The sequence below is a fragment of the Tachyglossus aculeatus genome, chromosome 1, assembly GCF_015852505.1.
Source record: "Tachyglossus aculeatus isolate mTacAcu1 chromosome 1, mTacAcu1.pri, whole genome shotgun sequence".
Taxonomy (NCBI): domain Eukaryota; kingdom Metazoa; phylum Chordata; class Mammalia; order Monotremata; family Tachyglossidae; genus Tachyglossus; species Tachyglossus aculeatus.
In genome coordinates, this window is record NC_052066.1 from 83,581,621 (window position 1) to 83,608,880 (window position 27,260).

Below are 27,260 nucleotides of genomic sequence, written 5' to 3' on the forward strand. Positions count from 1 at the left end.
GTCACACAGCTGACAATTGGCAGAGCTGGGATTTGAAATCATGACCTCTGACTCCAAAGCCCGGGCTCTATCCACTGAGCCACACTGCTTCTCTAAATGGAGCTAGAGTTCATGAGGCAGATGTTAAAAACAAAATAATAATAACTGTGGTATTTAAGTGCTTAACTATGTGCAAGGCACTGTACTAAGCACTGGGGAAATACAAGCAGATGGGGTTGGATACAGCCCCTGTCCCATGTGAGGCTCACTGTCTCAATCCCCCTTTTACAGATGAGGTAACTGAGGTCCAGAGAAGTGAAGTAATTTGCCCAAGGTCACAAAGCAGAGAAGTAGCAGAGCAGGGATTTGAACCCATGACCTTCTGACTCCTAAGCCTATACTCTATCTACCATGCCATGCTGCTTCTCAATAACTTTCATTAGTCCTTTGATCTAAAATTAAAGAATCTGAAGCTTTAAAAAACTCATTTGTAAGCAAACAGGACCTAAAAGAAGCAAGGATTCTTTAAACCCTTGGTCTCCCCATCTCCCTCAGTGACATTGCCCAGAGAATGCAAAGTTACTACAGGAAAGTCATCTTTGAGGTAGAACATTTGCAGCATAATGAGATAAAGTTATGGAAGATTAGAGGAAGATGAAATGGCTTAATTCTGTGGAAAGTTGCCCAGGAGGGGTTTTTGTTGCATGACTGGACCTTCTGATGATGCCATCAGAAATTACTTTCTCCTGGGAGGCCGCACTCTGGCATTTACATGCCCACCAGTACCACCTACACATTAGGAGGAAATGTCAACTCTGTCTAGAGAATGTAATAATATTTTCTTATTAGCATCTGGTTGGCCCTAAATAAACCAAGAACTTCCCAGATGACTTTAAAAACTACCACAAAGACTTGAGGCTTAACCAACTATTAAAAAAAAATTAGGCAAACTGACACCATTATACCATTTATCTCTTTGCAGTGAAATAGTGTTTACTTTTTTCTTCTTAATGTTAACTACCACTTTTTTGTGGGCTACTTCCTCCAATACTTTATACAGTGCATTTTACCCAGTAGTCATTTGACAAATGGCAGTTTCTAGAATAATTTGGAAAGATTCACAGCTGTTCGATTCTCTCCTGGCCAGGGTAGAGTGAATCCAAACTAGACACAGCTGTGGCCTTAACAAGTCAGCAGCCAAAGTCAGAAGGTGGAGTCAAGCTTCAGCCCTGAGGAAAAATCTTTCAGTCTCTGAGGCTGCAGCTTCAGTGAATTCCTACTCAAATCTGTTCAACTCATGTGTCATAGGATGACTTTTGATGCCACTAGCAAGTCAAGCTGTGTTTTCTCTGCCTTGTGAAGTTCCACGGTGGATAGGGTTATGAAAAAGTGGACAGAAGTGAAATGTTTCATTTAGCAAGGTGGCTGCTCAGCGAATGGAAGAACAGTAAGTCAAACAGCTACAGAGTTTTGACCCTGTGTTGTACTACTGCCTTTAACTTGTATAAGAGTTGCCTAGTGACTCAGAAAGTTTGGAAGGCTATTTGGGAAGCCTGTCGGTGTCAGGAGGAGACTAGTGGTGGAAGGAATGATTCCTTCCTTAACCTGAAAAACTGAAAGTAATTCCTAAGTGGTCCCCAACCGTGGGGTCAGAGAGGGGTCAGAGCACAAAGCAGAAGGCTGAAGGAAGAGTTTTTGCCCTCATTGCTAATGAAGGTAGGAGGAGGAATATTATTGGAGGGACAACTTGGTTAATTAAATAATAGGGTTTTGGAGGGCTATCCAGAATACTCATGTAGAAAATTATTTTTCCTGAGAGCTTATTGTGTGATACCTTCTCCTGATTCCCTCAGTCTTTTTTTTTTTTACAGAATGCAAAGTGAAGAGGGCAAGGAAAGTGATGTCTTAGAAAACAGTGTTGTTGGACTAATTTTTCTAATTTGTACTTGTATAATGAACTAAGAATTCAATTGGGTTAATATGTATTTTTATACATAGGTTTATTTCTCATCTATCATGTTTAGTGCAAGTTTAAAACTCACAGGCTTTTTTTTTTTTTTACCTTTACTCAGAGCTAATGAAATGGTTCACTCTGTAACCCACAAGCAAAGGTTTTACCATCTAAGGTTTTGTCCACCTCCTAAACTCTCAGTAACCTGTCCTCTATCCACCCTCCCATCCCCATGTTTGGTGAGGAAAATAAGTTCCAAAAAAAATTATAATAAAATATTTGAAGACAGTAATAGGCAGGTATTGGAAATAATCCAATTATCACTTTTGTCTGTGATTTGTGTTCATAATCAGACTTCATTCCATTTTAACATTTAGCCATTGCTCTTAAGATTGAAAATATTGGCCAAAGAAAGGAGAGAAAATAAGGGTAATTATGGTGTGGCACCTGATTTAGACCATTTCTGTGGAAGCAAATAGTGCCATCAGGCATCACCAATTGTTTTGCCTCCAAATTTTCTCATGGGTGGTTGCAACATGATTTAATTTGGCTCAGAAAACATTAACTGACAAGATTTCATCTTTTTTGAAGAGGGTTTACAATTCCATTCCCACCTAGAGATTTTAACTACACTATCATTACTGAACGAGCATGGATTTTCCATAAAGTTAAGCTTCTGTCCTATGAAACAGGTTGTGTTGCAGAATGAAAATGATGTTGGATTGCCACGTTATACTTCATCTAGCACTGGAGCAGGCTAGTTTCTAAATAGTGGGCCTGTAGAAGGACAAGACTGTTGAAGTTCCCCAGAAGATCTACATTTCTAAGTTGCATGGCGTTGATAGGGCTAAATTCTTGATCTTTCTGTTCATTCTTCCAGCAAGTTAACAGGGGCTTATCAAAACACTCCTGTCTTGTCAGACACAATGACAGCAAAGATTGCATATTATAGTAATGCAGCAAGGATGTTGTTGGGACTTCTGCACGTGGGTGAAGAATTTCTAGCCCATTAATATTTGTCCTTCTGAGATTCTGGAGTGTCAGGAAGCTTGGGGGAGTACCAGCAGAAGGCAATCCATCAGTGGTATTTATTGAGTGCTTTGTGTGCAGAGCAACTGTACTAAGCGAAAGAGTACAATAATACAATTGAGTTTGTAGACAAAATCCTTGCCCATAAGGAAGCACTGTGGCCTAGTGGATACATCACGGGCCTGGAGTCAGGAGACCTGGGTTCTAAGCCTGGTTCCACCACTTGTCTAATGTGTGACCTTGGATAAGTCACTTAACTTCTCTGTGCTTCAGTTCCCTAATCTGCAAAATGGGGATTCAATACCTATTCTCCCTCCTACTTAGACTGTGACCCTCATGTGGGACCTGATTATCTTGTATCTACGCCAGTGCTTAGTACAGTGCTTGGTACTTGGTAACAAATACCACAGTTATTATTAAAAGGGGAGTCTTGTCTTATGCCGTCGAGTCGTCTCCGACCCGTAACCACGCCATGGACACATCTCTCCCAGAACGCCCAGTTCTCCATCTGCAATCGTTCTGGTAGTGTATCCATAGAGTTTTCTTGGTAAAAAAATGGAAGTGGTTTACCATTGCCTCCTTCCAGGCAGTAAACCTGAGTCTCCACCCTTGACTTTCTCCCATGCCTCTACTGCCCAGCACAGGTGGGTTTTGATTTGTAGCAGATGGCCTTCCACTTGCTAGCCACTAGCCAAGCTAGGAATGGAATGGGTAGGCTTCTGCTTGACACTCCCTCCCATAGTCGAGACTGGTAGAGTACTGGAAACTCTCCAGGTGTGACCCTGGGAGGGGAAACAGACAATAAAATAAGTTGCAGGAATAGGCACATAAGGTCTGTGGGACAGATGGGTGGAGTGAATAGCAAATGCTTAAGTGGTACTGACTCATGTGCATAGGTGACAGAGTGCAGAATTGAGAGGACAGAAGAACTGGACTCCCTTTGGGATCAAACTGTCCCTCACTTTCCCCCAGGGACATTTAAACTGGCTTTCTGGCCATTGCTTCAGCTCCCTTGGCTACTTTTTTATTTTTTAAGGGTATATGTTAAGCACTTACTATATGCCAGGCACTGTACTGAACACTGGGTAAACATAAGATAATTAGGTTGGACATAGTCCATGTCCCACATGGGGCTCTCACTCTTAATTCCTGTTTTACAGATGAGGTAACCGAGGCAAGGAGAAGTTAGGTGAATTCCCCAAGGTCACAAAGCAGGTGGAATAGCTGGGATTAGAACTCAGGTCCTTCTGACTCTCAAACCCATGCTCTGTATACTAGGTCATGCTGCTTTTACCCCCATTATTAACACATGCCACCCATACTTCAACTTTCCTGAGAAATACATAGCCTCCCTACTGCAGGGGTCATCTGAGCAGGTGAAATACCAAAAGAAAATTCCACATTCCCAAAGATACATTAATTGTTGTCCCAGTTAGAAGACTAAGTGTAAATGAAAGCTCATTAATTTAGAGGCAGGAGTCAGGGTTATGGGGATAAAAACAAATTTCCTCTCAATAATGTAATCTCTCTACCTCCACCCCTCCCCCACTTGCTTACTAAAGATTCCAAGTTTACACTGAAATGTTATTGCTTTTAATAATAATGACAGTGAGTGCCAAGCACTGTTCTAAGTGTTAAGGGAGATACAAAATATTCAGGCTGGACAGAGTCCCTGTCCTTCATGGGGCTTACAGTCTACAGGAAGTAGGATTTAATCCCCACTTTACAGAAGAGGAAGCTGAGGTACAGAGAAGTTAAATGATTTGTTTCAGGTTACACAGCAGAGAGCCTAGCTCTTCTGACTCCAGGCCTGTGCTCTGTATTAAGCACTAGAGTAAGTAGACACAATCCTGGCTCTCAAGAAACTTACAACCTAGGAGGGACTGTGGTGGCTTAAGGAGGTAGGTATCTCTAAGAGCATGAGAACAATACCTAGTTTGTCTTTTGGATAAAGTGTCCCAGAGAGAACTATTACCCATTCAAAGTCAGAAAAATGTCCTGGGGAGACACATTTTTCTCCAGCTGCAGCAGTGTGGCTGTCCCTAGGTGTGACAGAGGAAGCAGCATGGCTTAGTGGAAAGAGCACGGGCTTGGGAGTCAGAGGACATGGGTTCTAATCCTGACTCTGCCACTTGTCTGCTGTGTGACCTTGAGCAAGTCACTTCTTTCTCGGTGCCTCAGTGCCCTCATCTGTAAAATGGAGAATAAGACCGTGAGCTCCACGTGGGACAACCTGGTTACCTTGTATCTACCCCAGCATTTAGAACACTGATTGGCACATAGTAACTTTTAACAAATACCTTCATTATTATTATTAATAATAATAAGAAGAAGAACTACCTTAGAGCAAATGAGAAACAGTGGGGCCTAGTGGAAAGAGTACAGGCCTGGGAGTTAAAGAACTTGGGTTCTAATACTGGCTCTGTCACTTACCTGCTGTGTGACCTTGGACAAGTCACTTAACTTCTTAGTGCCTCAGTTCCCTTATCTGCAAAATGGTGATTCAGTACCTGTTCTCCCTCCTACTTAGACTGTGAGCTCCATGTGGGGCAGGGACTGTATCCAACCTGATTATCTGGTATCTACCCTAGTGCTCATTATAATGCTTGGTGCATAGTGCTAAGCAAATACCATTATTACAGTTTTTACTACTGATTGAGTAAGAGCAGCAGCCTAACACAGCCTCGTGGTGATGCTCAGGTTCTCACTTGGTTTTGTGGAAAGAAAGAGGCCCAGCAGATCACCCCAAAGACCTAGCGGTGACCAGTTGGTCATACGGAGTCTCAGCCATGAATGCACCCTGGGATTTTTCACCTGGAAAAATTCTAAATGGATAATGTCTCTAAACGGAATCAGATGTACCACCTATTGAAGATTTTCTGTTAGTTTAGGTTTCTACTGGTACCTAAACTACTGCCCATATCAGTCAATGGTATTTATTGATTGGCTGACTGGTATGTCTACTGATTCTGTTGTATCGTACTCTCCCAAGCATTTAGTACAGTGCTCTGCACATAGCAGCAGGTCAATATTCATTCATTCATTCAATCGCATTTGAGCACTTACTGTATGCAAAGCACTGTACTAAGCACTTGGGAGAGTATGATATAACAATAAACAGACAGATTCCCTGCCCAAAAGGAGTTAGCAGTATAGAGGGGAGGACAGACATTTAATATTTGTTTATATTGTTAAGTACAGCACTTAGTATATTGCTCTACACAAGGTAAGAGCTCAAACACAATTGAATGAATAGATATTGAGTGTTATTAAGTGCAGAGCACTGTACTAGGTGCTTGGCAGATACAATACAACAGAATTAGTAAACATGTCTTAGTCAACCATTTTTATTGAGTGCTTACTGTGTGCAGAGCATTATACTAAGCGCTTGGGAGAGTACAATATAATATACACATTCACTGCCCATAATAAGTTCTCAGCCTAGAGAGGGAGAAATCTACTTAATAAGCAAACTAGCACACTTCCCCCCCTTCAAAGTCCTACTGAAAGCTCACCTCCTCCAGAAGGCCTTCCCAGACTGAGCCCCCATTTTCCTCTGCTCCTCCTCCCCTCCCCATTGCCCCCACTCCCTCCCCCTGCTCTACCCACCTCTCTGCCCCAAAGCACTTGTGTATATGTATACATATGTATTATTCTATTTTATTAATGATGTGTATATATCTATAATCCTATTTATATTGATGTTATTGATGCCTGTCTACTTATTTTGTTTAGTTGTCTGTCTCCCCCTTTCTAGACTGCAAGCCCATTGTTGGGTAGAGATTGTCTCTGTTACCAAATTGTACTTTCCAAGAGCTTAGTACAGTGCTCTGCACACAATAAGTGCTCAATAAATACAACTGAATGAATAAAGACATCACTAAACTAGTTCACATTAGAACCTCTTTGTTTCAAGTCTGCACAATTCATTCATTTATTTGATCCTATTTATTGAGCACTTACAGTGTGCAGAACACTGTACTAAGCACTTGGGAAGTATAATTCAGCAGTTAAGAGACAATCCCTGCCCACAATGGGCTCACAGTCTTGTGACTTTTCAGTTAAAATGATCCCTTCCAGTTGGCCTGAGCTGATCGAAGGCCAGTCAGAGGATTTTCCCAAGCCTCTCCCCACTTTGATTCCCAACAATGAGTGAGTACAGTTTGTGCAAGGTCAACTAGAGAAGCAGCATGACCTTGTGGAAAGAGCATTAGTCCAGGAGTCGGGGGACCTGGACTCTAACCCTGGCTCCACCTCTTGTTTGTTCTATCAACTTTGGGCAAATCATTCCACTTCCTGGTTTTTTCATCTGTAAAATAAGGATTCAGTGTTCTCCCTCCACTGCAGGTTGTGAGTTTGATGTGGACTAGGGATTGTACCTGACCTGATTAGCTTCTAACTATCCAAGCACTTAGTACAGTGCTTAGTACTCACCGAGTCATCTCTCATTCAACTCACATCAATCAATCTTGGCTTCACAGACTCCGTCCTCTCCTGGTTTTCCTCTCACCTCTCCGGTCATTCATTCTCAGTCTCTTTTGCAGGCTCCTCCTCCCCCTCCCATCCCCTTACTGTGGGGGTTCCCCAAGGTTCAGTTCTTGGTCCCCTTCTGTTCTCGATCTACACTCACTCCCTTGGTGACCTCATTCACTCCCACGGCTTCAACTATCATCTCTACGCTGATGACACCCAAATCTGCATCTCTGCCCCTGCTCTCTCCCCCTCCCTCCAGGCTTGCATCACCTCCTGCCTTCAGGACATCTCCATCTGGAAGTCTGCCCGCCACCTAAAACTCAACATGTCCAAGACTGAACTCCTTGCCTTCCCTCCCAAACCCTGCCCTCTCCCTGACTTTCCCACCTCTGTTGACGGCACTACCATCCTTCCCGTCTCACAAGCCCGCAACCTTGGTGTCACCCTCGACTCCGCTCTCTCATTCACCCCTCACATCCAAGCTGTCACCAAAACCTGTCGGTCTCAGCTCCGCAACATTGCCAAGATCCGCCCTTTCCTCTCCATCCATACCGCTACCCTGCTCGTTCAAGCTCTCATCCTATCCCGTCTGGACTACTGCATCAGCCTTCTCTCTGATCTCCCATCCTCGTGTCTCTCCCCACTTCAATCTATACTTCATGCTGCTGCCCGGATTGTCTTTGTCCAGAAACACTCTGGGCATGTTACTCCCCTCCTCAAAAATCTCCAGTGGCTACCAATCAATCTGCGCATCAGGCAGAAACTCCTCACCCTCGGCTTCAAGGCTGTCCATCACCTCGCCCCCTCCTACCTCACCTCCCTTCTCTCCTTCTACAGCCCAGCCCGCACCCTCCGCTCCTCTGCCGCTAATCTCCTTACCGTACCTCGCTCTCGCCTGTCCCGCCATCGACCCCCGGCCCATGTCATCCCCCTGGCCTGGAATGCCCTCCCTCTGCCCATCTGCCAAGCTAGCTCTCTTCCTCCCTTCAAGGCCCTGCTGAGAGCTCACCTCCTCCAGGAGGCCTTCCCAGACTGAGCCCCTTCCTTCTTCTCCCCCTCATCCCCCTCTCCATCCCCCCATCTTACCTCCTTCCCTTCCCCACAGCACCTGTATATATGTATATATGTTCGTACATATTTATTACTCTATTAATTTATTTTACTTGTACATATCTATTCTATTTATTTTATTTTGTTAATATGTTTGGTTTTGTTCTCTGTCTCCCCCTTCTAGACTGTGAGCCCACTGTTGGGTAGGAACCGTCTCTATATGTTGCCAACTTCTACTTCCCAAGTGCTTAGTACAGTGCTCTGCACACAGTAAGTGCTCAATAAACATGATTGATCAATCAATTGCATTTATTAAGCACTTACTCTAGACAGAACACTGTACTAAGCGCTTGGGAGAGTACCATATACCAGAGTTGGTTCCCTGCCCACAACAAAGGGGCCCCTCTAGACTTTGAGCCTGTTGTTGGGTAGGGACCATCTCTATATGCTGCCAACTTGTACTTCTCAAGCGCTTAGTACAGTTCTCTGCACACAGTAAGCACTTAATAAATACCACTGAATGAATGAAGGGCAGGGAGCTATGTCCAACTTGATTAACTTGTATGTACCCTAGCGCTTAGTAAAGTGCCCGGCACTTAGTGCTTAGCAAATACCATTTTTTTAAAAAAGAGCTTACAATCTAGAGGAGGAGACATATTGATATACATAAATTTTGAATATGTATATGTGTTGGGCTGGGGGAGGGGTGAATAAAAGGTGTGAATCTAAGTGAAAAGACAATGCAGAAGGGAGAGGGAGAATCAGCGAAGGCCTCTTGGAGGAGATGTGCTTTTAATAAGGTTTGAAGATGGGGAGAGTGATTGTCTGTGAGTTGTGAAGAGGCAGGGCATTGCAGGCCAGAGGCACGATGTGGGAGAGAGGTTGGTGATGAGATAGATGAGTTCAAGGTACAGTGAGTATGTCATCTTCAGAGGAACAAAGTGTGAAAGCTGGGTTGTACTAGGAAATCAGGGAGGTAAGGTAGGGTGGGGTAAGGTGATAGAGTGCTTTTAAGATGATGGTAAGGAGTTTCTTATTGACATGGAGGTGGATGGGCAACAAACCACTGGAGGTTCTTGAGGAGTGGGAACACACAGACTAAATGTTTTTGTGGAAAAATTATCCAGGCAGCGGAGTGAAGTATGGACTGGAGTGGGTAGAGGCAGGAGACAGGGAGATCAGCAAGGAGGTTGAAGCAGTAATCAAGGCAGAATAGGATAAATGCTTGAAGTAATGTGGTAGCATTTTGGACGGAGAGGAAAGGGTAGATTTTAGCGATGTTGTGAAGGTTGAACTGACAGGATTTGGTGACAGACTGTGTGGGTTGAATATGAGAGATGAGTTAAGGAAAACACCAGGGAAATGAGCTTGTGAGACAAGGAGGATGGTGGTTCTGTCTACAATGACAGGAAAGTGAGAGGAAGGACGGGGTTTAGGTAGGAAGGTGAGTTCTGTTTAGGACATGATTAGTTTGAGGTGTCAGTGGGACATCTAACTAGAGAGGTCCTGAAGGCAGGTAGAAATGTGAGACTGCAGAGGAGGGAGATCAGACTTGAAAATGTAGATTTGGGAATCATCTGCATAGAGACTGTAGTTGAAGCCATGGGAGAAAATGAGTTCTCCCAAGGTATGGGTATAGATGGAAAATAGAAGGGGATATTCATTACATTGAATATATTCAACCTGTCACCAATTCTTGTCAATTCTACCTTCACGACATCTCTAGAATACTCCCTTTTCTCTCCTTCCAAGCTGCTACTATGCTGATCTGTCATTATAGATGACAAATTAAGAAGGAAACATGCAAGACTGAATTTTCTGTTTATTTTCTTGTAAATTAAATACTCTGTTATTCTTTTTATAATGTTTATGTGGTAAATTCAAGCCCTAAACAGCAGCAAGGTGAGAACCGCTCTCATCTTTCCAATTACTCCTTAAATTTTGATTCTCAAAAGATGAAATGTAAATACAGACTACAAGGTTTTGGAAATACAGCAGGTATCATGTTTCTCCAACTCTGCCCATACCCACCTTGAGAATTGTGTCCCCTTTGTAAAGGTTGCCATCTTTGGTTTTGTACTTCCCAAGCGTTTAGTACAGTGCTCTGCACACAGTAAGCACTCAATAAATACGATTGAATGAATGAATGAAATGAATGATCCAAGCATTTATCATATCTCACTGTGACTACTGCTTCAGCCTCCTTCCTTGCTGATCTCCCTGCCTCCTGTCTCTCTCAACTCCATTCCATACTTCATTCTCCTACCCAAATCATTTCTCTAAAAAAATTTCAGTTCATGCCTCCCCACTCCTCAAGAACCTCCACTGTTTGCCCAGCCATCTCCACATTGAAGAGAAACTTCTTTCCATTGACTGTAAAGCACTATCTTGGCCCCTCCTATCTTACCTCATTGATTTCCTGTTGTAATCCAGTTGCTTTCTTTCTCTAGCTCCCTCTCAATCATTCATATTTACTGAGGGCTTACTGCGTGCAGAGCATGTAACAAGCACTTGGGAGAGTGCAATATAACAGACATATTCCCTGCCCACAATAAGCTTGCAGTTTCTCTTCCCCTACTGACTTTCACCCCTTCTCTCTCATCTAAACCCAGTCCTTGGGTCTATTAGGAGAGGGATTGGAGGACTTTGAGATTTGATTACTCTCTGGATCATAAATGAGAAGCAGTGTGGCTATGAGAAGCATCGTGGTTTACTGGAAAGAGCACGGGCTTGGGAATCAGAGGTCGTGGGTTCTAATCCCAGCTCCGCCACTTGTCAGCTGTGTGACTTTGGGCAAGTCACTTAACTTCTCTGTGCCTCAGTAACCTCATCTGTAAAATGGAAATTAAGATTGTGAGCCCCACTTTGGGCAACATGATTACCTTGTATCTACCCCAGTGCTTAGAACACTGCTTGGAACATAGTAAGTGCTTAACAAATACTATTATTATTATTATAAATGACATTTTGCCTCCAGCCTTTTGCTGGGATCATCCTCAATGAATTCTATGCCAAATCAACTCTCTTCCCTCCCCTGAATACAGTAGGGCAAGGAGGCAATGGGAGTAGGCTTGTAAATAAAGACTAGAAAGAATGCAGCAGGGAAAAGGAAAAATTAGACCCTAAAGCATCTCTAGACTGCAAGCTCTTTGTGAGCAGGGAACATGTCTACTGACTCTTATACTGTACTCTCTCAAGTGCTTTCTACAGTGCTCTGCCCACAATAAGTACTCAGAAAATATGACTATAGATTGATACTAATTTTAAATCAAGCATCGGCTTTCTCTTGGGATGACCCCTCCCTTCCCCAAGCTGTGAAGGGGCACTGTGGCCCACCAGAAATGGCATAGAACTGTGGGAGTCAGGAGACCCACGTTCCAGTCTCACTTCTGCCCCTTGCCTACTGTGTGACTTTGGGAAAGTCACTTAATTTCTCTGTATCTGTTTCCTCACCTGTTAAATGGGGATAAAATATCACATCCCTTTCCTTAGTCTGTGACCCTGGCTGGAACATGGACTGTGATGGTCTGCTTATCTTGAATCTACCCCACGTCTTAGCATGGTGCTTGGCATGTGACATTTATTATTCATTCAGTTCATTCAATCGAATTTATTGAGTGCTTACTGTGTGCAGAGCACTGTACTAAGGCACTTAGGTGGCTACCGTTTTTATTACTAGCATAAGGAGTAGAGGGACAAAAGCTACCTGTTCCCATCTCTTGCCTGTGCAAGGAAAGCAGAAAGTGATTCAGATTTAAGCACTACATCCAGAGATAATAATACCTGTGGTATCTGGTAAGTGCTTATAATGTGCCAGGCACTGTATTAAGTGCTGGGGTAGTTACAAGTCAATTAGGTTGGAAAACATAGGGCTCCCAGTCTCAATCCCCATTTTACAGATGAGGTAACTGAGGCACAGACAAGTGAAATGACTTGGCCAAATCACACAGCAGACAAGTAGCTGTGCCAGAATTAGAACCCAGATACTTCTGACTCCCAGGACCGTTCTCTGTCCACTAAGCCACACTGCTTAAATGTCTCAGGAATCTCTTCCTTTCCTTTGCCGAAGGTTCCAGGCCCTGTGGAAACCAGGATGGGAAGCCATACAAGGACAAGGTCATATCCATTAAGCACCCTCTTCATGCAGGACACTAGGTGCTTAGCAAGTACAGAATAAAGAAAGGATGTGTTCCCCATCCACCTGGACCACATACTCTAATGGAAGAGACAAACATAAACATATTTACAACTTGAATGGTCGAAATAAACAATTCATTATACATGTAAGTGTGAATGCTAAGAAATGTATAAATAAATTCATAGGTGCTAGAGGTGGCTGAAGAGATAACGGCTTGCAGCCTAGAAACACATGGCAGCTTTGCCGCCTGAATTCTGTGTTCTGGGCTGAGGGTTTTCACTGTGTGACTGATGTAAATCAACCTAAACAGTTGGATTTGTATCCAAGACATTTCATTTTTTTCTTAGTGCCTCAATCCAATATCTCACTGAACAGTCAGAAAGGTCTTCTTTTTGTTTAATGATAATCTCTCCTGTTGCATATGCTCCTGTAGCTCTGCTGAGCTACATCTTTCCCTTCAAAGTATCATTAAAAAGTTATATCCTCTAATTAATGTTTTGCCCCTCTCCTGTCCTTACCCATCATGGTCATGCTATTTCCTCAGCAGTTTGGCCCTTTTATGAACTAATCTGCTTGTTTATTTGATATTGGTTTGTTTATTTTAGCTTAAATCTACTCTTGCACTTTCTCAACTGTGAAGCATTGGCCAATTTATGCTTGCTGGTCTTTGCCGTCAATTCTCAAGAGCAGGGATCACATCTTGATTTCTTCGGTATATCCTATCAAAACAGATACTTGTATTCTTTTTTGACCTCAGTGAAGATGGAGAACCAAAGATTAGCTTTATTTTATCACAGATTCAAGAAACCTAAAGAGATCATTTTCTCCAGTTCCATTTCTCCATAGAGATCTTTCCCAAAACCAGACATGGCAGGTAACTCCCCCTATATTTTAAAATATCTTAAGAACAGATTACAGTCGAGAAGTTCTCCCTTATGTCTTCTTTCCTTTTCGTCAACATCTGCCCTTTAGGAATTGGTATTCACCCCATCCTCAGCCCCACAACACTTATGTACCTATCCATAAATTATTTATTTATATTTATGTCCACCTCTCCCTCTATACTGTAAGCTTGTTGTGAGCAGCAAACATGCCTCCCAACTCAGTTGTTTTGTACTGTCTCAAACAAATGGTACAGTGCTCAGCTCACAGTAAGTGCTCAATAAATATCATTGATTTGGTTTGACCATTTCTTTGCACCATCTTTTCTTAAGTTCCAGGATAACTGAATTTCCGAGGGAAACCATATCAATTTATTTCACCTTTCCTTATACATTGTACAAAATATTGAACATTTCTGCTTTTCAAGGGCATTCTTAAATGTTAGAATTACCCAAGGAATGAGACATTATTTTGTAATTTGAATGTAAATTACTAAATCCAATTTCTATTCCTTGGGTAAATTAGAATTTAGAAATATAGAACTTGGCTGTATTCTGAGGAGTAAAAAGTATTGACCTCTAATGTTGCAGACTGCCAGTTTTGTTGGCTGTATGATTCACCACTTATATGTGCAAAATGACCAGCTGGTGTGTACTGTCAATCAGTCACATTTATTGAGCACAGTGTGTACAGAGCACTGTACTAAGTGCTTGGGAGAATGAACATAATATAACTCACATTCCCTGCCCACAATGAGCTTACTGTCTGGAGGGTGGTCAGACATTAATTCATACATTAAATAAATTATGGATTTGTATATAAGTGCTATGGAGTTGGCAGTGGCAGGGGATGAATTAAAGGAACAAGTCAGGGAGACGTAGTAAGGAGTGGGAGAGAAGGAAATGAGGAGTTAGTCAGGGAAGGCCTCTTGGGGATGTTCCTTCAATAAGGCTTTTAAGGTGGTGAGGGTGATTGTTTTCCCCAAACGAAGAGAGCGGTTGTTCCAGACCATAGGCCAGATGTGGGTAAGTTGCCAGAGGTGAGATGGATGAGACTGAGGTACAGTGAGTAGGTTGGCATTAGAAGAGCAGAATGTGCAGGCGGGATTGTAGTAGGAGTGAGGTGGGAAGGGGAAAGGTGATTGAGGGCTTTAAAGCCAGTGTTAAAGAGCTCCTGTTTCATGAGGAGGTGGATGGGCAACCACTGGCAGTTCGTGAGGAGTGGGGAAATATGGGCTGAATGTTTTTGTAGAAAAATCATCTGGGCAGTAGAGTGAAGTATGGACTGGAGTGGTTAGAGGCAGGAGGCGGGGAGGTCAGCAAGGAGGCTGATGCAGTACTCAAGGCAGGATAGAATGGGTGCCTGGATTAACGTGGTAGTTTGGATGGCAAGGAAAGGGTAGATATTTTCACTGTTGTAAAGGTTGAGCTGACAGGATTTAGTAATGGATTGAATACATGGGTTGAATGAGAGAAAGGAATCAAGGATAATGCCGAGGTTGAAAGCACACTGGTCTCCTCCCTCCAATTACCTAATTACCTAATGTACTGGTCTCCTCCCTCCAATTATCTAATTCACTAATGTTAAATAATTATACTTGGTGATTTGTATAGACTGGACTCTTTGCTACCTGTCTCAACCTTTTGGTCTGAAATTTTACAGAATAAATTTGGCCAAGAAATCCTCCCATTTTCTTGACCAGTGCATTCATTGCATTCATTTTTATCCTGCACAGTAATAATTCTCTAAATTACTATAGCACCTTCTTGCTAATGGATGATTTTTTTATTCATCATTCTTTGCTCTCTCCATATTGTTCCACTAATTTTTCACAAAATTACGGTAAACATGGGAGGACCAGCAAGGATTATCCCCAATTTAGAGATGAAGCTGAGGGCTTGGAATTCATAGACCATTTCCTTTTCATTCCCCTTCTCCCACATCAGCTCACTCCCATTCAACCCATCCCTTCTCGCTGTCCCCTCCTTTGGCCCTCTCCCCGTAGCATCAGCTCAGTGCAGCCTATGGGACCCCTGCTCCATCTTGGGAAATCTTCCATTCATCCTTGACCTCCCCTGCCACTCTCTCCCAAAGAGGGCTCATCTTCTCTCGCTCCCCAAGACTAACTGGGGAAAGGGGGATCAATCAATCAATCAATCATATTTATTGAGTGCTTACTGTGTGCAGAGAACTGTACTTAGCGTTTGGGAAGTACAAGTTGGCAACACATAGAGACGGTCCCTACCCAACAGTGGGCTCATTGGCTTCCTTCTTGCCCCCACTGCTACTTTCACACCATCACTCTTCATCCATTTTTCTTTCAATCAATCAATCAATCATATTTATTGAGCACTTACTGTGTGCAGAGCACTGTACTAAGCGCTTTCCCTTTGAAGCCCACACCACCTACGTCTCCAACTAGCTCCAATTATTCATCCCCATTATTTTCCACTCCCCAGGCCCCCTTCCAACTTCCTGAACCATTTTGTTCCCTTTCTCATATTCCTTCTCTATTTTTCCATCCCTACTTTAATCCTCAGGGACTTCAATATCCATGTGGTTGTTCCTGACAACGCTTCTGATCTCCATTTCCTAACACATCAATTTCAGTGACCTCCTGCTGCACTGCACCTCACCTCTTCATCAATTTGGGCATACATTTGATCTCATCATCTCTAGTCACTACAATCTCTAACTTCACCAACTCTGAAATTGACTCTCCCACCATGATCTACTGTAAATTATATCATAATAATGATGGTATTTGTTAAGCACGATTTATGTGCCAAGTACAGTTCTAAGCGCTGGGGTAGATACAAGGCATTCAGGTTGTCCCACAGTGGGCTCAGTCTTTATCCCCATTTTACAGATGAGGTAACTGAGGCACAGAGAAGTTGTGACTTGCCCTAAGTCACACAGCTGACAAGTAGCGGAGCCAAGACCACTCACTCCCAAGACTGTGCTCTTTTCACTAAGCCATGCTGCTTCTCTAAATCACTTACTTTCTCTCCCACATACACCCTCCTTCCTTTTCCTCCACAAGGACCTCCATTTTTCCGTAGTCATCATGTCCAATTTCGTCTTCATACCCATTCAACTGCAAATCCTTTTGGTTCTACTTTTTTGTCTGTGCATTTACTAAGCCCTTTCTATTTGCCAGACACTCTACTAAGCACCAGAGTACACACAAGATAATTGGGATGGACACAATCCTTGTCCCATGTAGGGCTCACGGTCTTAATCCCCATTTTGCAGATGAGGGAACTGAGACAGAGAGAAGTTAAGTGACTTGCCCAAGGTCACACAGAAGTCAAGTGGAGGAGTTGGGGATTAGAACCCAGGCCCTTCTGACTTACACTACTCTACTCTTACTCTTTATACTAGGCCATGCTGCTTCTCAGCATCTCTAGAATCCTCCCTTTCTTCTCCATCCAAACTGGAACCATACTGTTCTAAGCACTTACCCTCTCCCACATTGATTACTATATCATCCTCCTCATTACTTTCCTTGCTTCCTACCCCTCCCCTCTACATCCTTCACTCTGCTGCTTGGATTACTTTAAAAAAAAATTCAGTCCACACCTCCCCACTCCTCTAAAACTTCCAATGGTACTCCACTGAACTCCGCATCAAATGAAACCACCTTACCATCATTCTCAATCAGCTCTCCCTCATTCATTCATTCAATCATATTTATTGAGCACTTACTGTGTGCAGAGCACTGTATTAAGCGCTTGGAAAGTACAATTTGGCAACAGATACAGTCCCTACCCAACAATGGGCTCACAGTGTAGAAGGGGGAGACAGACAACAAAACAAGTAGACAAGTGTTAATACCATCAAAATAGATAAATAGAATTATAGATATATACACAGAGTTGGTAGATATGTTCCCTGCCCACAGTGATTTTCATTCGATCAATCGATCAATGGCATTTATTGAGCACTTACTGTGTGCAGGGCACAGTACTAGGAACTTGGGAGAGTCTAATGTAACAGAGCTCTTCTACCTTACTTCTCTAATCTCTTACTACAACCCATCCCACACACTTCGGTCCTCTAATACCAACCTTCTCACTCTACCTCAATCTCATTTAACTGAACACCAACCCCTTGTTCTCCCTTTCCATTCATAGCCTACAAAGCACCATTCTTCCCACCTTCTAAGCCTCTGTGATTCTAAAACCACATCTCTGAGAGGCTTTCCCTGACTAAGCCCCAATTTCCCCTACTTGCCCTTCCATCTTCATTGCCTATGCATTTGGATATGTACCCCTTAAGCCCTTCATATTCACCCCACCCCCAGTCCCACAGCAGTTATATATTTTTATGCTCTATTTCCTCCATCTGCAACTAATTTTAATGTTTGTCATAGACTGTAAGTTTCTTGTGGGCAGGAATTGTGTTCCCCAACTCTATTGTACTTACTGCACTCTCCCAATCATTTTGGTACAATGTTCTGCAGACCGTAAGCATTCAAATACCATAGACTGATCACTCATTTCATGGCAGGTCTCCTTAGTCTGAACCTGTTCATCTTTCCAGTCCATTTATCCTGTGAATAAGCAGTCCAACCGGGAATGTCCCTAATTCCAATGTGTGGGCTACCTTCTTTCCCCCTGCTACTAAATCTGGACCACTGCATCTATTAATTGTACCTGGGTTTTAATCTTGACTCCACCACTTGTTTGCAGTATGACCTTGGACAAGTCACTTAACTTCTATGTGCCTCAACTACAGTATCTGTAAAATGGGGGTGAAGACTGGTTGCCCCATGTGGGACAGAGACTGTGTTCAACCTAATTAGCTTGTATCTACCAAGCATTTAGAATGGTGCTTGAAACATAATTATGGTTATTTAAGTGCTTACTATGTGCCAGGCACTTTACTAAGCACTGGCCACTGTACTAAGCCCTGAATAGTAAATATTTAAATAATACCGCCATCCTTATTAGTTCTAGTCCCAACTCTGCCACTTGTCTGCTGTGTGGCCTTAGGCAAGGCACTTCACTTTTCTGGGCCTCAGTTGCCTCATCTGTAAAATGGAGATTGAGACTGTGAGTCCCACATGGGACAGGGACTATGTCCAACCTGATTTGCTTGTATCTCACCCAGCACTTAGTGCCGTACATTGCACATAGTACTTGATACTCCAATCATTATTATTATTATTTAAGTTGGCCCTGTCTATCTGTCCTCTTTGCCCTTAGATGTTCAGACAGAAAACTCAGCATGGGGGTCCCGAGAGGCAGCTAATCCAGCGGTATGGACTCAACAGTCACTATAAATCCTCCATGCCAGTGCAGAAGGCATACCGCAGCAGGATTCTAAACAATGGAGAGCTACAGTGAAAAGCCTCCAGTGAGTGGGGGAGAAGGAGGCCTGAAAGGAAAGACTTACTGTGTGCAGAGCACTGTACTAAGCACTTGGGGACTACAATAGAAAAATAAACAGACACATTCCCTGCCCACAGCAAAGATGTGATGGAGAAATCTGGGAAATTTAACCAGTGACTGCAGGCAAACCACAGTGGCTGCCAATAGTCCAGGCTTGATATGCAACTTGGGGTTAGGATGAGGTTTTTGAGGGTGTGACAGGGTCTGCAACAAGCAAGCATCGCTACTACCCGGAGGTCAGATGGCACAGGAGGGGTTTGGTGTCAGCTGTGTACCTGGCGCTTGCCGCTGCTCTCAGTTTGTGAAGTAGCATGGCCTAGTGGAAGGAGCACAGGTCCAGGAGTCAGAGGGCCTGGGTTTTAGTCCCGGCTCTGCCATTTGGCTGCTATCTGACCTTGGACAAATCATTTAATTTCTCTGTGCCTCAGTTAACTCATCTGTAAAATGGGGATTAATAATAATAATAATATGTGCCAAGCACTGTTCTAAGTGCTGGAACTGTGAGCCCCATGTGGAACAGGCACTGTGTCCAACTTGATAATCTTGTATCTACCCCAGTGCTTAGTAATAATAATAATAATAATAATAGCATTTATTAAGTGCTTAACTATGTGCAAAGCACTGTTCTAAGCACTGGGGAGGTTACAAGGTGATCAGGTTGTCCCACGGGGGGCTCACAGTCTTAATCCCCATTTTACAGATGAGGTAACTGAGGCCCAGAGAAGTTAAGTGACTTGCCCAAAGTCACACAACTGGCAATTGGCAGAGCTGGGATTTGAACCCCTGACCTCTGACTCCAAAGCCCGTGCTCTTTCCACTGAGCCATGCTGCTTCTCAGTACAGTGTCTGGCACAGAGACGAGCTTTATCAAATACCATTTAAAAATACAATATAAATGCTTCTGCTGCCTCCTGTCATTCAAATAAGTCATTGTACTTCCCAAACTCTACACACAGTAAGCGCTCAGTAAATATGATTGAATGAATGAATGAACTTAGATGTTTTTTTTTCTTTGTAGAGTGCCTTCTTAAAGACAGGAGAATCTGTGCTACCTTCTCCACCCCCATCTCTTTCCTGACATGCAATTACTCCCTTCTCAACCACACTCACCACTGATTCATTGATAGACCAGGCCACCCCAGAGCCCCAAAACAATGGCCTAAGAGGGAGAATGCTCAGTTGAGAGTAGTAGTAGTACTAATAATGGTGCTTGAGGTTCTGGTGAAGGCAGCAGTGATGTCTGGTGGAAAGACCCCAGGTTTAGGAGTCAGAAGGCCTGGGTTCTAATTCTGCCTCTGCAATTTGCCTGTTGGCTTACCTTGGGCAACACATAACTTTGCCTCAGTACCCTTATCTGTCAAATGAAGATAAATACCCATTCTTTCTTCTACTTAGATATGAACCAGATGCAGGACAGGGACAGTGTCCTACCTGATTCTTGTATGTACTGCAGGGCTTAGTATAGTGTTTGGTATATAGCAAGCCCTCAACAAATACCACAATTTGTAATGAGTGCACCGAACTGCACTAAGCAGGGGGACTGGAATGAAGGTGTGTTTCAGATACCTGAAGCGGGGAATGGAGAGAAGCTGAGGCCATAAATGTTTGAAAGACTGTGGGATTGGAAGGTGAGAGAGTATGTGGGGAAAGTAAAGAAAAGTAACTTTAAGTGGCTAAACTGGCCAAGGTGGCAGCAACAAAGTCATTTTTACTGGACTTCCCGGCAACAGCATTTAAGATGATGCTTTGCTTAAACTGCACAAGGGCTGTGTTGGACTTGAGAGTCAGATCACCTGGATTCTAATCCCACCCCACCACTTGCCTGTTGTGTGACTCTGAGCAAGTTACTTAACTTCTCCATGCCTCAGTTTCTTCCTTTTTAAAATGGAAATTAAATACCTGTTCTACCTCCAATTTAGACTGTGAGTCCCATGTGATAATAATAGCACTTACTATGTGCTAAGCACTGTACTAAGCTCTGGGGTATATATAAGATAATCATCTTGGACACGATCCCTGTCCCACACAGGGTTCCCAGTCTCAAGCCCCATTTTACAGATGAAGTAACTGGGGCACAGATAAGTTAAGGTCACACAGCAGACTTGATTATCTTCTGCCTGATTATCTTCTATCTGCCCAGTGATCAGTACAGTGTTTGGCATGCCTAAGTGTTCAACAAATGGTCTTTTTATTATTATTATTTCCTCTGAAACAGTAACACCATCTCTGTCAGCAGGAAGGGATGCAGGCAAATAGAGGGAGTGCACTTGAAGCATTCTTATTTCATATTGATATGACATAGGAGAAATCAAAATGGGCAGGGGAGTGTTTGGATAAAGGGAGAATTGAGGAAATTTGCCTGAGAGAAGTTTCAGTGAAGGGCAGGTGTTGGAGTTGAAGCAGATTGGAGAAACACTGAGCAAATATTGAGAGAGGAAAAAAATATATATATAGATAGATAGATATAACAGCAAGCTGTTAACAAATATTATAGTCTCAATATCACCCACCCCATTCCACTAATTTCCCATCACACAGCAACTTTCTATTTCTCTGTGAGACTCTGACTGCTTTGGTCTCAGTAAAACTCCAATAGTGATTTCCAAAGAGCAGTAAATTGAACAAAAAGAAGCCTGAAGATCAAAGAGTGTGTGAGTGAGTCATTTCTGGCTTGGGCAATTTCTGGATAGCAGCAGTTAGAGGGGTTTGCTCAAATACCCTGCTTCACAGTTAGGGAAGCAGAGACATTTGTGTTTGAACTGAAGGGAGCCAGAGATTGGTTCTCAACCGCAGCAAGACTGACTGCTCTGAATTTCTAAACTAATTTTCCTATAAGTTATTGAAGTGCCTCTCTTGGCCCAGACTGTAAGCATCTTGTGGGCAAGGAGCATGTCTTCTACCTCTTCTGTACTTTTCCGAACACTTAAAACTGGTGCTCAATAAATGCCATTGATTAATGAAGTACAACATGTTAATGCCAGGGAGCTCTTGGATATACAGTGGCTGTGGAGATGCTCCAGACTGCAATTTGTAATCAAAATAGTGCAGGGAAACATGTTCCTGAAGACAAGCTATGTAGGAGTGATGCCTGGAGTAATTTACTACTCCATATGTAAATTAAGGTCTGGTTGTATCTGATGCAATATGTTTAAATTTAATTTCCTTATGTTGGTGTAATTTCCCCCTGTTAGAAAAGCAATGCAAATATGCAACCAATTAAATCAACTATATTTATTGAGCATTTACTGTGTGCAGAGCTCTGTACTAAGCATTTGGGAGAGTACAGTATAATGGTTGGTAGACATGTTCTTTGCCCACAAGGAGCTTATGGTCTAGAGGGGGTAACAGATATTAATATAAAGAATTTATTGAATAAAGAATTTAATGAATTAATGTGTGTCGTGGGGCTGAGGGAAGGGTGAATAAAGAGTGCAAATCCAAGGGCAAGGGTGACACAAAAGGGAGTGGGAGAAGAGGAAATGAGGGCTTAGTCGGGGAAGGCCTTTTGGAGGAGATGTGCCTTCAATAAGGCTTTGAAAGTGGGGTGAGTGAACATCTGTTGAATATGAAGACAGAGGGTGCTCCAGGCCAGTGGCAGGATGTGGGCAATGGCTCAGCAGTGAGATAGATAAGATTGTGATATAATGGGTAGTCTGGCATTAGGAGAAGGAAGTTTGTAGCCTGGATTGTTGTAGGAAATCAGGAAGGTAAGTTGGGAGGGAGCAAGGTGATTGAGTGCTTTAAAGCCTATGTTAAGAAGTTCTTGTTTGATGTACAAGTGGATGGGCAAACCACCGGAAGTTCCTAAGGACTGGGGAAAGACAGACTGAATAGCTTTTAGAAAAATAATCCAGGCAGGAAAGTGAACTATGGACTGAAGTGGGGGAGAGATAGGAGGCTGATGCAGTAATCAAGATGGGATAGGACAAGTGCTGGGATTAACAAGTTAGTATAAATGGATAGGAAAAGGTGAATTTTAGTGATGTTGTGAAGATTGAACAGACAGGATTTGGTGACATTGAATATGTGGATTGAATGAGAGAAATTGATATCGACAAGGTTATGGGCTCATGAGAGAGGATGGTGCTATCTAGAATGATGGGAAACTGTGAGGGAGTTCTGTTTTGGACATTGTAAGTTGGAGGTGTCTGTGAGGCATCCAAGTAGAAATGTCCTGAAAGTAGAAGGAAATACAAGATTGCAGAGAGGAGAGAGATCAGGGCCGGGGATGTAGATTTGGGAATCAACTGCATATTAATTAATTAATTCATTCGATCATTGAGCACTTGTGTGCAAAGCACTGTACTAAGCGCTTGGGAGAGAACAACAGTCACATTCCTGCCCATAAGGAGCTCACAGTCCAGAAGAGGAGACAGACGGTAATATAGATAAATAAATAAATAAATAGATACATAACAGAAGAGGTGGTATTTGAAATCATGAGAGTGAATGAGTTATCCAAGGAAGCCGATGTAGATGGAGAGTAGAAGGGGATCCAGAACTGAGCCTTGAGGGACTCCCACAGTGGGTGGGATGTAGAGGAGGAACCCATGAAGAAAATGTGAATGAGCAGACAAAGGGATAGGAGGAGGACCAGGAGAGGACAGTGTCAGGGAAGCTGAGGTTGTATATTTCCAGGAGAAAGCTATGGTCAGCAGTGATGAAGGCAGCTGAGAGGTCAAGGAGGATTAGGATGGAGTAGAGGAACCAAAGGAGACAAAGAATGAGCAGTCATAAAGCTAGGAAGAGATCTAGGAGAGGACAGTGTCAGCGAAGCCAAGGATGGATGATGTTTCCAAAAGGGGGAGGTTGACAGTGCTGAAGGCTCCCAAGAGTTTGAGGATTACTATGATAATCCGAGCACTTATCCTCTCACCTTGATTACTGTATCAGCCTCCTTGCTGACCTCCCTGCTTCCTGTTTCTCCCCACTCCAGTCCACACTTCACTTGGCTGGCCAAATCATTTTTCCACAAAAAAGTTCAGTCCATGTTTCCCCACTCCTCAAGAACCTCCAGTGGCTGCCCATCCACCTCCTCAACAAACAGAAACTCCTTACTAAGGGCTTTAAAGCACTCAATCACCTTGCCCCCTCCTATCTCATCTCATATTCGCCTACCATAAGCCAGTCTGCACACTTAGCTCCTCTAATACTGGCCTATTCACTGTACTTCAGTTTTGTCGATATTGCCACCCACCTCTTGCCCATGTCTTGTCTCTGGTCTGGAATGCCCTCCCTCTTCATATCTGACAGACAATCACTCTCTCGCTTTGAAGCCAAATTGAAGGCACATCTCCTCCAAGAAGCCTCCCCCGATGAAGGCCTCATTTCCTTTTCTTCCACTCCCTTCTGAATCTCCTTGATTTGCTCCCTTTATTCACCCTCCCTTCAGCCCCACAGCACTTCTGTACATATTTGTATTTTTATTTATATTCATGTTTATCTCCCCCTGTAGAATGTAAGCTTGTCATAGGCAGGGAATGTCCATGGTATTGTTATATTGTACTCTCCTAAGCACAGTGCTCTGCATATAGTAATTGCTCAATAAATATGATTGCTTGACATAGAGGCCATTGGATTCGGCAAGGAGGAGATGTTTGGTAAATTTTGAGGTCAGTTTTGATGGAGTGAAGACGGTGGAAGCTAGATTGGAGGGGATCAAAGACAGAATTGGAGGAGACGAAGTGGAGGCTGGAGATGTAGACAGCTTTCTCCAAGAATTTGAAAAGGAATGGAAGGAAGGATATGGGGCGATCAAGGAACCATGGAGTCAAGGGAAGGTATTTTTAGGCTATTCAGTGCTCTATGCCACAGTTTGGGGAGAATTTTTTTCAAGAGCTCACAATAGGTCCCTTAAGTGTTCACTGCTGACTCTATGCTGTTTCTGTTGAAATGAGTCAAACAGCTGTGCTTTTTTAAAGTACTGATGTTCTAATTAAGTGAGTCATCTTTACTCCATGCCTTGATTGAGAGAAGGCTAAACCTTCTTACATGAATTTTCACTTCCAGCTTCATGTCTCGACGGAGTAAAAAAATAAAACACTTCAGAATGACCTGGATTGTTGGGACTTTGAGGAGAGAGATCCTAAATTTGGGCACATTCAAGTGGTTTGTATGTGTGTGACAAGGATCAGGTGTAGGTAAAATGCTGGAAGGATCCAGAACTAAGGTAGACCCAGGCAGCTGCCTCTGGGGATTTTATTCCCTCATTTTAGGTTGGATTTCCAGCATACAAAATGGATTAAAACAGTGTGGCTCAGTGGAAAGAACATTGGCTTGGGAGCCAAAGGTCATGGGTTCTAATCCCAGGTCTGCCACTTGTCAGCTGTGTGACCTTGGGCAAGTCACTTAACTTCTCTGAACCTCAGTTACCTCAACTGTAAAATGGGGATTAAGACTGAACCCCACGTGGGACAACCTAATCACCTGGTATCCCCCCCTCAGCACTTAGAACAGTGCTTCATACATAGTAAGCGCTTAAATGCCATCATTATTATTAAAGATTATTTATTGAATTGATATTTCAAGATAGTATCAATTTTGTGCCTCCAAAATCTCCCCAGGCACAAACAATATGGCTTTTCCCATGACCATGCCAACTGAAACAGGAATGGGCTATCCATACCTAGGTAACTCTTCCCCTCCTCATATCCCATACATGCTTCCTGTGGCTGAGGGAATGGAATCTCAACTGTTACACTAAAAATAAACACTTGGTACAGTGCTCCACATATGGTAAACACTCAATACAGTGGTCAATTGATGGAGCAAAAGAGTGTATTAGTTACTTTTTGGGCATGTGATAGGTTTTTAATCTTTACTTTTTCAAAAGTCAGGACCAGGGAGAAGAGGGTGTTTGAAGATACTCTGTCATAGGCCAGATCCTTGATGGTGGATTTGTCACCTCCAACCACAAAGAATGGCTGCTCAATCCCAGAATTCTGACTCTCCTTATCGACTAATCAATCATTGGTATTTATCAAGCAGTTACTGTGTGCAGAGTGCTCTATCAGTGTTGTATTTGAGCACTTATTGTGTGCAGAACTCTTACTAAGCACTTGGGATAGTACAGTATAGCAGAGTTTGTAGACACATGCCTGACACAGTCCTGACACACACCTGAGGCCTGCCCACAGCAAGCTTACAGTCTAGCTGTACTAAACATTTGGACTAGTACCAGAATACAGTGCTTGGCACTTAGTAAATGCTTAACAAATACTACAGTCTACCTCTGAGTTAGTTAACACGATCCCTGCCCTCGAAGTTTACACCAGTGAACTAGCTTTGTTGGGCCTAACACCACTTTCTGTAATGCTGAACTCAAGATGCCCTGAGCATAAATGCTGCAGATAACTACCGTTCAATGGTTCTACCTAGTCCTCTCTTCTCATTCTTAACAAAAATCCATGCATTTTCTCAAAGATCATTTTGGAGAGACCTCAAGAGGGAATTAAGGAATATTCTTCCAACAATGCACAGCTATCTAGATAGAATGTGATGTGACATCAAGGCAAGAGGTTGTGCAAATAGCATTGGTCAAGGCTTCATAACACAGGATTCACAATATCTTCAGCATTTTGGGAGAATATACTGTAATAAATTGGTCAAGAAAAAAAGCCAGAAGGTGACATCCTCTCCTGATTTCCAGCACTCTCCTGATTTCCAACCTACTTGCCCACTGCTCCTTCTCAATCACCTTTGTTGATTCTCCTTAAATTTCTCATCCTTTTACCTGTGGATGTTCTGAAATCCTTGATTACAGGTCATCTAGCCTTCTCGCTTTACACTAACTCTCTCAAAATGCTCATCTGTTCACATGATTTCAACTTCCACATCTTTGCAGATGACTCCCAAATGTACATCTCCAGCCCTGATCTTTCATTTTTCCTGCAATCTTGTATTGCTCTCAGGACATCTCCCCCAGAAACACCTTAATCTTAATCTGGACAACACTGTTCCCCTTATCAGCCCTCTAAAATCTCTGCCTCTTTCTGCTATTCCCAAGTCTGTCAACCCCAACATTCTGCTTCTCCACAAACTTGCAACTTTGATGTCATCTTTGACTTTTTTCTTATTTACTTCCCACATCATTTGGTGTGATTTCAAGTGCTGGGATTCTTCCTCTATAGTAATTCATAGCTCTGCCTACTCTCCATTCTTACAACCATAACCACCTGGTTGAACTTCTTTGGAGGGTCCTTTCTGGTCTCCCTGTTCCTAGCATCTTTTTTCTCTTTCTATCAGCTACATGCCTTCTTTGTCTTTGCCGATTAGAAAACATCTCTGCCTCCTCCAGAAATGTCTAATGACTCCCTTTATGCTCCTTATCCAAAACTAAAACTCCTGACCATTGTCTAACAAG

General features: G+C 43.0%; 1 protein-coding gene and 1 non-coding gene across 2 annotated transcripts in view; both read right to left on the reverse strand.

Moving 5' to 3' along the window:
- The window catches only part of LOC119928919 (vesicle-associated membrane protein 2-like), a 243,805-nt gene that overhangs the window by 212,769 nt on the left and 3,776 nt on the right, over nucleotides 1-27,260 (reverse strand). The gene's annotated exons all lie outside the window — the stretch shown is intronic.
- LOC119936983 lies at nucleotides 3,614-3,751 on the reverse strand. Its single transcript, XR_005453893.1, has one exon. It is a non-coding gene; the product is annotated as a small nucleolar RNA SNORA7 (small nucleolar RNA).